This window comes from Myotis lucifugus, unplaced genomic scaffold, assembly GCF_000147115.1.
Source record: "Myotis lucifugus unplaced genomic scaffold, Myoluc2.0 scaffold_140, whole genome shotgun sequence".
In the NCBI taxonomy this organism is placed as follows: Eukaryota; Metazoa; Chordata; class Mammalia; order Chiroptera; family Vespertilionidae; genus Myotis; species Myotis lucifugus.
In genome coordinates, this window is record NW_005871188.1 from 1,548,274 (window position 1) to 1,559,719 (window position 11,446).

The 11,446-nt window shown below is 43.0% G+C and overlaps 1 protein-coding gene across 1 annotated transcript in view; it reads right to left on the reverse strand.

Moving 5' to 3' along the window:
* Positions 1-11,446, reverse strand: part of ST3GAL6 (ST3 beta-galactoside alpha-2,3-sialyltransferase 6) — an 81,069-nt gene that overhangs the window by 68,843 nt on the left and 780 nt on the right.

The window sequence follows — 11,446 nt, forward strand, 5'->3', positions numbered from 1 at the left end:
AAATGAGGTCACATTCTGAAGGACTGGGAGTTAGGACTTCAACATGTCTTATGAGAGGCTTCTGTGCCATTCCATGGCGTCTTCTTTATTTCTTTACTCTGCCCTTCATTGGCATTTTCAGACACAGCCAGTTTCGTTTTCTGATGGCCCCGGAGTAGACCTTGCAAATCTGCTTCCTGTGGGTTCCCATTATCGCCTGTTTGGGTGTCCGCCGCACCGTCTTTGCCCATCCTCCCAGACCCAGACTGGGGCCACCCCTCCGTGTAGTTCTCCCCAGTTCCTCTGAATCAGGATCATCTTTAATAGGAAAAGCAATCCAACTTTTAAAAAATGAAATACCTACTTTCAAATGGTTTGGCGTGTTGTAAATAACACCTGTAACACCCTCCCTGGGCTGCCGGGTCCTCGCCCTCCACCAGAAGGTCTCTGATGCTCTGGAGCCACTCGGAATACCTGGCTGCTGATTCAAGTTAAAGAGACACAGAGAAAAGTGACGCTCTGGTGGAAGTCTGAAGAGTGGCTACCTCTGAGGAGGGACGCTGTGGCTGGGTGGACTCCCAGGGGGCAGATAATGTTCTAATTCCTCATCTGGGTATGTTCACTGGGAGGAAATGTACGAACTACACATACGGTTTGTGGACTCCTCTGTATGTCTGATGCTCCTATACAAATTGTACTTTCAAGAAAAACATTAGAGACTATGAGCTGCCTAAGAAATAGGGGTCTTGGCAGCCTAGGTAGACCCTCAGAGAGAGCATAACCTGGGAGGGGCCACAACAAAAGAGTTAGCTGCTCAGCCCTGCTGGCTCACGAAATGCCAGAATGGTTCATTTCTAATGAGAAAAACTATAAGTGCCAAGGAGTCTATATACCTTTGAACTGGTAGATTGGCAACGTCTATGGGCAAATTCACGGGTGATCATTAAAATGTCGTTTGATAACCACAGACCCATATTAAGGTCACTTTCTACCCTCAGCAGTGCTGCAAACATGCTGAGACACTTCTCGCTCTGTCCTCTGTGTTCTGGCCTCCTTGCAGCCCTCTCCCGCACATTCCATTTCCAGGCTAATTACAGTTCAAGTGAGTTTCAGCGTTTTTTTGTTTTTTCTTTTACATCTAATTCTTCTCTGGGAATTTTAAGCTCTGGTGCTTAGGATGTTTTAGATCCTACTGCTTAATTTCTTAGCAAGAGAAGTCAACTCAAAAAAATGGAATTAAAATATACTGGACACCACTCAGACCTAGTAGAAAACATATTTTGAAGTTAAACACATAATGTTTTCTAGAATTTAATGTAATTCAGATCTTTAACAGCTATTGCATAAACTCTATTGATATAATATATTAAAAACCGAGTCTTGCCTTAAAAATGAGAGAGGAGAGGGGAAGGAAGTCAGAACTTCATATCAGAACAAAGAAAAATCAAATATTGATAAGAATTTGACATATAAATTGTCAAGCACACAATTATAGAAAATGAAGCACTTGGCTTTCTGTTCTATAAAATGTGTTAGGGAGACACTGAGAAGGCCAGGAATTCACAGTGGGGACGTCCCCTTGCCTGTTCTCCTTGGGTGTCTCTGTCCTGCTGACACCCATCTCTACTCTCAAATCTCAGAGCGACGCCCTACTTCAGAGTCTCAAATGATATTTAGCATTTCTATATTTTAGACACTTGGGTTATTAAAAATGAGTGCTCTAACATCAATTATGCATTACCATAACTAATGTTTTCAGCATTTTCTTATGAAAACAGCAAATGGAAGAGATATAGTCCATGCCACATGTAAATCAAGTCCAGCTTCAGAAGCAATTTGCAGAATTTGCTTGTCATAAATTGTCTATATAGACCTACACCCTACAAGGCGCATATTTGGCCTCAGGGAGATGTAAACACATAGGCCACAGATGTCTGAGTCTGACCGAGCAGACTCCTACGTTCTCTCCTGCATCACCTCCTAAAAGGCTTGACTTAGAATGTTACGCTCTAAGAGCACCAAACTTCGAGTAGCTCTCGGTCACACCTCCATGCCTCAGTGCCTTTGATCATGCTCCCTGAAATGCGCCCTTCCCCCCTCTCGCCTCCCAGCCTCCCCACTCCCTGCCATAAATTAAAATCATCTGTTGGGATTTAGCTCTTCAAGGAGGACTACCCTTTCTATCTCCACTTTACATTTGGATAAGGATAGAGGAGTATCTAAGGATAAAAGCACACATAAAGCTGTTTCAACAACAGGGATAATCCTAAATTATAATTTTTAAACTATTGAAAAACATAAACTAAAATGAATCGAGTTTTTTAATGGACATCTGAGTAGAGTATTTTTCGCTTCTTCACTGCATCCCTCCACTGTGTGCCCACGATCTCTACATTATAAACATAGGGATCTATACTTCTAGATCCTCGTGCCTGGCACAAGATAGGTGCTCACATATTTGTTGCTGTTCACTGAAGAATAATTTAAAAAAATACAACAACATGAACAAATTAGTAGAGTCCAAAATGAAGTTAGGTGCTAACTTCCTTAAATATTTTTAATATTTAAGGAAGAATATGGTTATAATAATAGAGTTATAATAATAATAATGGCAAGTAATATTGATTAAATGTTTGATATTTGGCAAAGCCTATGCTGAACTATTTATGTGTTTACTGTTTTTATTTTTATTTTTTTATTGACTTCAGAGAGAGAGAGAGAGAGAGAGAGAGAGAGATCAATGATGAGGGGCTGTCATCCATCAGCTGATTCCTGCATGTCCACCACTGGGGATTGAGCCCTAAACCCAGACATGTGCCTGGTTCATGAGTCAATGCTCAACCACTGAGCCACACCAGCCAGACTCTATTTTTATTTTTAAGAGAGCAGTTTGGTCTCTTGAATTCCCCTGAGAGGGAAACCACATTTTAAAAATATTTTCTTATTGCTTTAGAGAAAGAGGAAGGGAGAGGGAGAGAGAGAGAGAGAGAGAGGGAAAAAAATCAATGTGAAAGAAACATCGACCGGCTGCCTCCTGCCCGGCCCCTACCAAGGATCAGGCCTGAAACCTGGGCATGAGCCCTGACCAGGAATTAAACTGGCAAACTTTCAGTGCAGGGGAGACACCCAACCGACTGAACCACACCGGCCAGGGAAATACCTGTTTACTTTGTTGTTATTGTAGTAACTGTAATGAGGCACTATCTCAAATGTATAGATAAGATAAGAAATGCTCAGAAGTTAGGCAACTTGTTCATAATCATGCCATTATTAAGCCATAAAACTAGGAAATGAATAGCGGTTATAATCTGGCTTGGATGAGGGAGTGTGGAATGGAAGGAAAAGGTACTAAGTGTCAAAAGAACATGCCAAGCTGCCCTAGGTGGGTAGCTCAGTTGGTTAGAGCCCCCTCCCAATACCCCAAGGTTGTGGCCCTGGTCAGGAAACATACAAGAATCAACCAATGATGCACAAATAAGTGAAACAACAAATGTCTGTCTGTCTCTCTCTCTCTCTCTCTCTCTCTCTCTCTCTCTCAATTGATCAATAAATTAATTAATTAATTAAAAACAAACAACCCCCCCCAGCTAAAACATTGAAAGGCTTGCAGTGACCATAAGCTCAGGTGGGAGAGTAAAAAGAAAGTCAGCAACGTGAAATGGCAGAAAAAAACATCAAAGACCGGGGGGGGGGGGGGGGATTCTCTGGATTTTTTTAGCAGAAAAAATATTTCCCTAATGAAAACCACACTTGAGGGATGTTGTTATAAAAGGTGCATGGGCAGGAATATTGAGCTTAAGTAGAAGATTTTGGTAAGAACATAGTGACATTATTTTATGGTTAAAGCAGAAGAGCCCTGCCCACCAAATCTGTAAAAACAGGTGTGTGTGTGTGTGTGTGTGTGTGTGTGTGTGTGTGTGTGTTTGCTATAGATGGGCCAGATTTGTCCTCCAAGAAACTCAGTGCCTGGAAAACATTTATAGGTACTTAATGATCAGAAAGTACACACATCTCCTAACATCCTGCTTATGAAAACCCTGATTATTTCTAACTTATTTGTAGCATAGCTGGGATCTAACAAGAGTGATTAACTAACTTATTTTGACATTTCCCTAAAATATTCTATTGGAAATATTTAGGTCAGCACCATAGAAGGTGCTGCTTTTTTTGTTTGTTTTTTAATAAGAGTTTATGTGAGTCAAACTGACAAGCTATGCCAGGGAACAAGATCTTGAATGCTCCAGAATGTGCTGCTTATATTAAAATAATAAAATAACACAAATAAAGTAAAAATAATATAGCATAAAAATAAAATACATGAACCCTCATACACTGCTGGTGGGAATGCAGACTGGTGCAGCCACTGTGGAGAACAGTATGGAGTTTCTCAAAAAAACTAAAAATGGAACTTTCATTTGACCCAGTAATCCCACTTCTAGGACTATATCCCAAGAAAACAGAAACACCAATCAGAAAGAATATATGCACCCCTGTGTTCATAGTAGCACAATATACAATAGCTAAGATTTGGAAACAGCCTAAGTGCCCATCAGCAGATGAGTGGATCAGAAAACTGTGGTACATCTACACAATGGAATACTATACTGCTGTAAAAAAGAAGGAACTCCTACCATTTGCAACAGCATGGATGGAACTGGAGAGCATTATGCTAAGTGAAATAAGCCAGTCAGAGAAAGAGAAATATCACATGATCTCACTCATTTGTGGAATATAATGAACAACATAAACTGATGAACTAAAATAAATCCAGAGACATAGAAGCATCGAACAAACTGTCGAACCTTGGAGGGAAGGCAGGAGAGGGTGGGAAGTGGGGGGGAAAGAGATCAACCAAAGGATTTGTATGCATGCATATAAGCCTAACCAAAGGACACAGACAATAGGGGGATGGGGACATGTGCTGGGGGCGGGGGGAGGGGAGGGGGGAGAAGCCACTGGGGAGAGATCAATGGGGGGAAAAGGAGACATATGTAATACTTTCAACAATAAAGAATTTAAATTTTAAAAATTAAATTAACTACTTTTATTCAAACCTGTGCACCCCTTTAGCAAGAGTTCTTCATGCATTAAGTGATGGAGGAGGCAGAGATAAGGGAATATGCACATTTTCTATGCTCAGTAGAGCCAAAGAATAAAAAGAGATTAGAGATTTCTTTTCAAATTCCTTGACTCCTTTTTATGGTTAATATAAAGTTCATACAAATATAGATAATGTAATATAATATGTAATAATGATCCTATATAAGTAAAAGTCTAATATGCAAATCGACCAAATGGCAGAACAACCAGTCGCTATGATGCGCACTGACCACCAGGGGGCAGATGCTCAACTCAGGAGCTGCCCCCTGGTGGTCAGTGTGCTCCCACAAGGGGAGCCCTGCTCAGCCAGAAGCCAGGCTCATGGCTGGTGAGCGCAGCGGCAGTGGTGGGAGCCTCTCCTGCTTCTGTGGCAGCAGTAAGGATGTCAGTCGGACATCCCCCAAGGGCTCCCAGACTGTGAGGACTGTAAGAGGGCGCAAGTCAAGCTGAGGGACACCCCTCCCCATGTGCACGAATTTCATGCACCGGGCCTCTAGTAATATAATAATTTCCAAATATCCACCATATTTTGACAGCAGTGTCCCTTATCTCACAAAGATCATTTACAAGAGCATTCCTTTAACTTTTAGAATCTATCAAAATAAAAGTAAATTAGCCCTAGCCGGTTTGGCTCAGTGGATAGAGCGTTGGCCTGGATACCAAAAGGTCCTGGGTACGGTTCCTTGGTTCCCGTCAAGGGCACATACCTTGGTTGCAGGCTCCTCCCCAGTCAGGACTCTACTCTGGGCTCACACAGAAGACAAGCAATCTTTCTCTCTTCCACTCTCCCTAAAAATCAACGGAAACATATCCATGGGTGAGGATTAACCAAAACAATTTTAAATTAATTTCTGTGACTGAAAAGCAGTTAAAAATCCATTCAGACTCTAATTAAATCCCTTCATTGCTCTTGTCTAACTGCAACTGAATAACCCATTCTCCAATTTTTAAATGCAGTTTTATGACATTGTATTGTTTCTATTATATTATAATTATTATACATTACATTATCTAAATTTTATATTAAACATAAAAAGAAGTCACAAATTTAAAAAGAAATCTCTAATCCCTTTTTATTATTTGGTTCTGAGCACAGAAAATGTACATATTCCCTTATCTCTGCCTCCCCTACCCCTTAATGCACCAAGGACTCTTGCTAAGGGGTGGACGGATTTGAATAAATGCATTTAATTTAGTATTATTTCATTTATTACATTTTATATTATTTTATATTTTGATTATGTAATTTTATTATTTTAATAAAAGCAGCACCTTCTATGGTGCTGGCCTAAATATTTCCAATAGAATACTTCCTAAGAAGAAAACCACCAACCTGCCAGAAACAGTGGGCTGATAACCTCTCTGAGGACTCAAATCAGATAGGGTTGGGGGGCAGCGGCGGGGGGGGGGGGAGATGGGCAAGAAAACACAAATCTAAGAGTTACAACCTTTACATATTTAGGATTTTGAAGATATGAATACAGAATATCTCTATTAACCAAGAGGATGCCTCCTGGAGACATTGTTCTTCCTCAGAAACATTGTCACCAGGAGTCTCCCCAAGAGCCTGCAGCGGGCCCCTCTCTCCTGCCACCACCTCCCTCAGTTCCCGCAGCAGGCCTGGGCTTCTCCCCACTCCTCCCAGCTCTCCTAATCTTGCTGAGGAGAGCTTTTTACCTCAGGGCATGTTTGCATCTCCAACTAGGTTAAATGATACCCATTAGAACCAAAAATAATAATAAGTGTTGGAACTGGAGCAAAGCGAATCTCTGCCTCCTCAAGGGCATGAAATTGTGTTCATAAAGATGGTTGGGTGCTATTAAAGAGGGGATGATTTTGTTATTCACATTCTTGGCACACTTATTTCCTCAGTAATGTAACCACAAACCTGACTAACCCAACTCAAATGATCATAAATTACAAATTATGAAAATGAATTGAAAGTTTACTGTATATGAAAACAAATTTGAGCATCCATCTGATGACTTTTTCAGACATTTCAGGTGTGTTGTTGTATACAGGGTAGGGCAACATAGGTTGGCAGCTGTGAGTACCCGAAGTATAGAGCTTATGCTTGTATTATTATTAAGTATTGCATTATTTTCCAAATGAACAACTGTAAACCTACTTTTGCTCCACCCGGTATAGTAGTGATGATAAGTATGTAAGTTAATAAAGGAACAGAGCATCTGGCTAAAGAATCTCAAAAACAATTTTATCTCTAAAGAGTGTACCAAGCTTCCCAGAGATTAATATACTAGTGATGATGAACTATCCTGGAATCAAAGGATAACTGATAAAATGTTGGGGTCGTCTCTTCATTTCTGATAAACCAGCACTATTAGGATTTATTGACTTGGACATACACTTTCATGGTTTAAGAGCTACTGTATGACTGCCAAGATCCTCTACAAAGACCAATGGAAATGAAATTTCACAGGCATAGCACGTTCCCATGTGAGATATTATGAGTCCTGCCATGACCACTGAAACTGTACTCTAAAAAGGCCATGAACCTCCCATAACCGACAGCACAGAGGGCAGCCTGGGAGAGGGAGTGGGAGTTCAGGAAAAGGCAAGACTTTTGGACTATTTAGATTATCGCCTCTTGCAACAATCATTGTTTTGCAAAATATATCAACTATGATAGAGGGTTTTATGTATGAAGATGACACTGAATATATGGATTTATTTCAGAGGACAGAGGAGGGTCCTCTGAGCCCTGCCTGCTTCTCTCTGTGGCTATGCCAGTGCCCTAGGAGGGAGGGCGAGAGAAAGAGAAACAGGAAAGCACACTGCCCACTAGGTAAAGACTGAGTTAGTCTCTAATTAAAAATGCCCAGTGTCATCCCATTCTAATTAAAACACAATTCAAACTCCTTTCTAAGACTTGAAGGCTTCACATAAGCTGTCTCCTACCTACCTCACTAACTGCATCTCCGCCTCCCTCCCACTTTTGCATTCTTCTTCATCTAGTTCTTCAAACACTCCAAATTCGTTCATGCCTCTGGCACTTTGCAGTTGCTGTTCCCTCTGCTAGAATGCTCTTCCTTCTGCTCTTCACTGGACTGGTTCCTTCTCACCATTTACATCTCAGCAAATATCACCTCCTCAGAGAAGCTTTCTGATTGCCCTAAAGTAGCTCCCCCAGCCCCTTTCTAGTACGTCCTGTGCTGTATGGTCTTCATAACACTCATTCTCTCGGAAAGGTGCTTTTTCACTTATTCGCATCTTGTTTAATGGCTCCGTTAAACAAGTCTATAAGAGCAGGGACTTTGTTTTGTTCAACACTGCACAGCCTAACCCCACCACCAGCACCTAGAACATCTGTGACATGGTGGATACTCAGTAAACTGGTTGAATCTCAAGTGCCACCTTATGGATGATCATACAGAAAGTCACCCAGGATCCACTGGAAAACCACTTTCTGCTCCCTTGGCAGGCCCACCTCCCAGCACAGTGACTGTGACCCACAGCCAGACCAACTCCACACCTGCTTCTGCAACCCATGGGAGGAGAGAGCGACCCTGCTTCCCTCCGGAGACTCTCCAGCTTGCTTGCCATCTCCTTATCTGGAGGCCTTATTCTCCTCATCTCCTGCAGATCTTTCCACTGTGGGAAAGCATTGTTTAAAGAACCCTTCAGAGACCACCATTACATGCTACTGAATAAAATGACGCCATCTGCACATTGAATCTGAGGTATAAGGGGGAAAAGAGAGAAGAGGTAAGAAGAGAACCTTTTCACTCAGTTTTCCAGTGTTTATGACAAGGTTGGCTGCTCTCCTTCCCTTCGTTCCCGGTGGTCCAGGAAGAGGAAAGCTCCTGGCTCGGTTCAGAAGGTTGTGGCAGTAAACAGTAGGCTGGCGATCCCCCCTGGATAAGCTCTCCAAGGAAAAGGTATACGAACCAGGGAAAGAGACTCAGATCCTACTGCTCCCTCCTCCTTTTATCCTCATAACCTCACTCCAGAATCTCATCCCTTCCTATCCCAGTAGCATGGCAGCCAAGCTCCTGACCAAGCCAAGACACTACTGATTCCCATGATGAGGAACTGTGCTTCTGACACCCTGATATGAAACCAAAAAGACAGTTCCTACTGAAACCCTGTAAGGTCTAATACAGACATTCTATTCCACACATCAAGCTTGCTCCAAGTCAAATACATTCTTATGTTTAATCCATAAGGGTTTACTTGGAAATTGTGCTGTTATCCACTGTAGTTGGGGTTCACAACTACAGGAGAGGTTCCTGTTATCTGTGAGGGTGAGGATGTAGCCCTGGGAAGAATTCTTCCAGGCAAGAAGAATAAATAGGCACTTCAGTGAAACTGTATCCAGAATGAAAAGATCTTTTGGAACACAACCCATTGGAGATGACATATACTGAATTTGTCCTGACAGAGCACACCGAAGTGGCATGTCAAAAAGGCGGAGAAGACAGAAGACACCTAATTGATAAAAGTCCGAAGCTGTCGGGAGGAAAGGCGAAGTATGCAGACCACCAATGGAAGAAGCCCTGCCTAAGGTGTAATGAAGAAGTATGTGCTGATCAGGGGGTAGAGAAGTTGAATGTGTAAGGCAAAGGAGAAAGATATGCACACAGAACGAAAGAATTTGTGAGCAGCGTAGCCCATGGAGGCTTCTGGACTGGTACAGGGCACAGGTGAAGCAGACCTTCATGGGATCCATTCTAAGTCACTTAACCTAGGGCAGTCTCGGTTTTTTAACTATAAAATGGGACTAAGCATTCCTGTCTTAGAGTGTTGTTGGGAAGATTTGATAAAATAGCTTATGTGAACACACTGGGGATCACACATGGGAGTTTCGTGCTTTCTTCACCTCCTTGGTAAGTATAGCCTAGATGTGCGTTAAACTGATCTCTGGTCCCAGCCTTGGGTGGAATCATTTCCATGGAAGTCAAGTGGTAATCTGTATGGTTAGCAAATGATGCTTATCCGAGAAATTTGGGAAACAGCATATGTCATTTCTCCTCCACAATGTTCCACATGCTGTGGAATACAGATCTCCAACAGAAGAAAACGGCTGCCACTAAGAATTCAGTGGTTCTCAACCTTCTGGCCCTTTAAATACAGTTCCTCATGTTGTGACCCAACCATAACATTATTTTCGTTGCTACTTCATAACTGTAATGTTGCTACTGTTATGAATCATAATGCAAATATCTGATATACAGGATGGTCTTAGGCAACCCCTGTGAAAGGGTCGTTTGACCGCCAAAGGGGTCGCGACCCACAGGTTGAGAACCGCTGCACTAAGTGCTGGAATGAGAAAACTTGAGAATTACAATTTTCACAAAAGACACACTGATGTCTTTTAATGATATGTCTCATAATGGCATTATTCTGCCAATACTGTCCCTTTCTGAGCCTCAAAGGTTGTTTCTTGTTTGTTTGTTTTTATTGATTTGGGGTATAAGAACAAATTGAATATTTCCCCAAAATCTGAAACACAGTCCAGAGAGCAGTTTCACTTTATTGAGCCATTATAAGGCAACGGTGCAATCTGGGACTGTGACCAGCAGGTCACATATCCAGGCCTGCGTCCACCGGAGACCTGGAGGTCAGTGTGGACATGAGGCCTTGGGGCCCACAGCGCAGAGCTTCTGGCCGGCCCGCAGCTCCCCACCTGGCTGCCTCCTCACAGCGCAGGGACCTCCCTCTCACAGCACCGGCGACTTCTTTCGGGGCTGCAGCGCGCGTGGCTGCTGGCACCCCGGCATTCACGTTAGTGTTCTCATGCCCACTCCCACCAGTTTTTAAATATTGCCATTGAACAGCAAACACCAAACCTCCCGCTCCCAGCCACTCTCTCCGCCCTTTCTACTGAAGACCATAAAGGAAGGAACACTGGGTGGGTTTGTTTTTAGTTTCTGGAAATCAGCTGATATAATTTATCATTAAAGGCAAAATAACAGCACACAAGGAACGGGGCTGAGATCTCGGCCTCAAAGTGGCAAGTTACTGCTCCCTTATCTTGAGAACTAAGGGCTGCCTGCGGGAACCCTGCAGTTGTCCTACCGCCACCCGCTCCCCAAAACTGCCTCGGAGCTCGCTTTGTTAGGTCTAGTCTATTGTGGCGGGAAGAAGGGTGTCTCGGAATGTTTTTTTAAGGTTAAAGACCAGAACCTTGCACTCGCCCCTGCTCCTGTACAGACCTTCTACAAAATAACAATAGTGAGCGAGGGACCCGTCACCCCTCGAGTGCCCAAGCTCCCCTGAAATTAGAAATAGGGCCCAAGCAGGGTCTCTCTGCTCTCGGCGCACTCGCTGCTGCGGCTCTCGCTCTCCGCCCTCCCGGCTGGCACGGGGTTCGAGCGCCCCGCGTGCTCCCGCGCCCCACCCCTAA